The 3,884-nt window shown below is 40.1% G+C and overlaps 1 non-coding gene across 1 annotated transcript; it reads right to left on the bottom strand.

Moving 5' to 3' along the window:
• Positions 1 to 2,730: 2,730 nt before the first annotated feature.
• On the bottom strand, positions 2,731 to 2,805 carry Trnas-cga (transfer RNA serine (anticodon CGA)). Its single transcript has one exon. It is a non-coding gene; the product is annotated as a tRNA-Ser (tRNA).
• Positions 2,806 to 3,884: the final 1,079 nt, after the last annotated feature.

Here is a 3,884-nt window from a genome sequence, read left to right as displayed (position 1 = left end):
GAATTATCTCCTCCACATTTCACAAAATGCAGCTGATATTGTGTAACAGACACGCTACCTCCATCCATCTTAACACTACTGAGTCCAGCGTTGGACTGACTCTACATCATTTGTCAATTTGTCACCTCCGCACATTTGTAGACAATACGTTCCCTCCAGAACCAGTGCTTCGGAAGACACAAGAGGCTTTACACAATTACTAGCTGACAAACCCGGCACTGCCCGTGTGTTCATTTTACTAAGTTTCTATTAGAACCGAAAACAAAAAATGGAATGCGTTTCTCGTGTAACATCTCGGATAGTTTCTGTACGCTGGGTGCATCTGCTGCGCGTGTCTACAAAGCGATATTATAAGCGTCTCTATGGCAACACCTTTTCACAGCTCTACAGAAGTAGACTTTTCGCCTACTGCCTTTAACGCTTTCCATTTGGAAACTGTCAAAAGTGCTGGCTGGCGTCAGTGATTTCCTTGAGTTGAGTCGATTGTAGAGGTGTCTCGGTAGTAAAGAATAAATCTATCATAAATAAAAGAAAAGTTCAGGAGTGGAATTAAAACACAAGGTGAAAGGATATCAATGATACGATTCGCTGATGACATTGCTATCCTGCGTGAAAGTGAAGAAGAATTAAATGATCTGCTGAACGGAATGAACAGTCTAATGAGTACACAGTATGGTTTGAGAGTAAATCGGAGAAAGACGAAGGTAATGAGAAGTAGTAGAAATGAGAACAGCGAGAAACTTAACATCAGTATTGATGGTCACGAAGTCAATGAAGTTCAGGAATTCTGCTACCTAGGCAGTAAAATAACCAATGACGGACAGAGCAAGGACGACATCAAAAGCCGACTCGCTATGGCAAAAAAGGCATTTCTGTCCAAGAGAAGTCTACTAAAATCAAATACCGGCCTTAATTTGAGGAAGAAATTTCTGAGGATGTACGTCTGGAGTACAGCATTGTATGGTAGTGAAATCGAAGCATTTGAGATGTGGTGCTATAGACGAATGTTGAAAATTAGACGGACTGATGAGGTAAGGAATGAGGAGGTTCTACGGAGAATCGGAGAGGAAAGGAATATGTGGAATACACTGATAAGGAGAAGGGACAGGATGATAGGACATCTGCTAAGACATGAGGGAATGACTTCCATGGTACTAGAGGGAGCAGTAGAGGGCAAAACCTGTAGAGGAAGACAGAGATTGGAATACGTCAAGCAAATAATTGAGGATGTAAGTTGCAAGTGCTACTCGGAGATGAAGAGGTTAGCACAGGAAAGGAATTCGTGGCGGGCCGCATCAAACCAGTCAGTAGACTGACGGCAAAAAAAAAAAAAAAAAAAAAAAAAAAAAAAAAAAAAAAAAAAAAAAAAAAATTCAAGCATGACGCACAGTTTTTCACACCTCTGTGTTTATGACGTTATATCCCCTGAACTAAGTGTGGTACCATGATACAGTTTTGAAGTGCATTTAGCGATATATGTAGATGTGCGTCTGCGAAATTTATTGCGGTACTGTTATTGCATGAACAGCAAAGGAGTAGCTAGAGATAAACATTTTTCTTTCACAATTTGTTATCATTTTCTGCGGGTGGTCAGTGAGAAAAATTTTGTAAATATTTGATATTATGTATCAAGTTCGTTGCAAGTCGCTAAGTCTCTCGTTCTCAAATACAGGAGTAATAAAATCTTGATATTCAGGTGCCGCTGGCAATGCTCCTTTTTAACTCCATCCCACCTCTTTCATGGGTAGACGAATGGTTGCCTGACAGTAGGGTATATGTGTGCCAAGTTTGGTTGAAATCTGTCCAGTCGTTTAGGAGAGGATATGGACATACATACACTTAATACCCATACGTCTACCTTTTATAATATGTATAGATACTGACAAAATAATGGTACAGTTTTATACGATATTTTTCTTTATGTTTTCGTTTACAATAGAATGTGAGATAAGTAAAAGACGTCGAAAACTGTAGCTAAGTACATATTTACAGTACATCCAGCAACATAATAAACCGTTGAGAGGCTGCGGTGTACTCACAAAAAGGCCTGAAAATAAGCCAACTTTAGTGCGACAGACTGCATCGCTGTCAGTCTTTTTAATTCTTCTTTCCTGGTTTTCTAACTTTCAGTGCACTCTCTTTGATCTTGTACATATTGCAGTACATGGGATATGTATTACAGACGAAGGAACTGCTACTACCCTCGCCTGCCCTCTGTGGTGGCACGCGGCTAATAAGGAAATCAATTCTTTTGAATACTGAACCAATAAAAGATATTCCCTGAATTGATGGATAAGGGAGCAGATTCGTTGTTTACCTTATTTAGAAGGAGCATTAAATACTCGTGTCTTACAATTGCCATTCCAGATAAGGTCCAATACGCCACATACTGTAGTGAAATCTCATTGAATACCATCATTTATTTAAATGGCATATTTTCTGAAGTTAGAGGAATAAAATAAGAACGTGACACTCGATATTTCACCAGGTAATTTCTTTTATTATTGTGAAACGTACAAATACCGTTGTACTCTACTAGAAACAAAGGACGAGTTGGATTTTAAAATGCCAGTAATTAATTTTCATTGTTGTTCAGTAACTAGCGAGTCATGTTAGTTTTGGCAAAGATCAAAGGTCTCTATACACAACATACCCTGGCTGAAGTGCCGCCATACTTGAAGCCAATTGAAAACTTAGCCACCATGAAACTTCCTGGCAGATTAAAACTGTGTGCCGGACCGAGACTCGAACTCGGGACCTTTGCCTTTCGCGGGCAAGTGCTCTACCAACTGAGCTATCCAAGCACGACTCACGCCCCGTCCTCACAGCTTCACTTCTGCCAGTACCTCGTCTCCTACCTTCCAAACTTAACAGAAGCTCTCCTGACGTTAAAAATATGGCGGTCTGTCTCACTTATTGCTGCCACCTGTCTATGCTGTAACGCATAGAGAGCCTCTCTATGTTGATTATATACATATTTGGCAAGGACTCGTATTCCGCGTATCGATTCCTCTGCATCGCTAAGCATCTCTGACCAAAACCTGGGGTAATGCTAATTTTCTAATATTTCGTATGATATATGTTGTGACATTGTACGTTATCCGTCCTTCCCTATAGCTAACTCATATTTTTCTGTGAATTGCGAACATTTTGCACCATATTATATTGTCGAATGATTTCCTTGGTTAAATTATACCTATGCTTCCACAACGACGAACAACCTCAGAACAGCCTCCCCGATGCCTTTACCTTTCGGAAAGCTTTTCGATCATCTAACAGATTTGTGATGTTTATTTTCCACTCTTTCATACATCGTTTATCTCTGTACTATACATGAGCTGTTGGACTGATTTTGGCATATTTCTCACATTTAACTTCTCTTGCTATCTTTGGGATAGTGTGGATGATATGTCTCCAGTATCCCTTTAACAGTCGTTTCGTGGTCTGACGGTCACCCTCCTCCCCCCCCCCCCCTCCTCTTGTACCCCAAAGACGATTTATTAATTTTGAAAGAAATAAAGAATTTGGGCAGCTGGTCACATTTTCACAGAACTTGCTACGGTAGTTGGTGACACACTGCTGGGAGAGGCAGTAACGGTAGAACTTGTATAAACAGTTTTCATAATACTCATCTTTTAATCCTTTTCCTTGTTGTAAGTTGTAGGCTCATAGTCCATTCTGAAATGCAACTTTGTATACTGGCCTATCCGGCTTTACTTTGTCAAATGATATGCACACTGGTGGACTTCTTGTTATTGAGTGGATATGTTTTCATTCATTTTACCTCACAATGCCAATTAACATCAGCCACCATGCTAACGTAACACACACAGCTTTTACTCCATTCTTGCACTTCTAACTCGTACTACGAACTGCCCAAGGCC

This window comes from Schistocerca serialis, chromosome 2 (genome assembly GCF_023864345.2).
Source record: "Schistocerca serialis cubense isolate TAMUIC-IGC-003099 chromosome 2, iqSchSeri2.2, whole genome shotgun sequence".
NCBI lineage: Eukaryota > Metazoa > Arthropoda > Insecta > Orthoptera > Acrididae > Schistocerca > Schistocerca serialis.
This window is presented reverse-complemented; position numbering and strand designations above follow the sequence as displayed.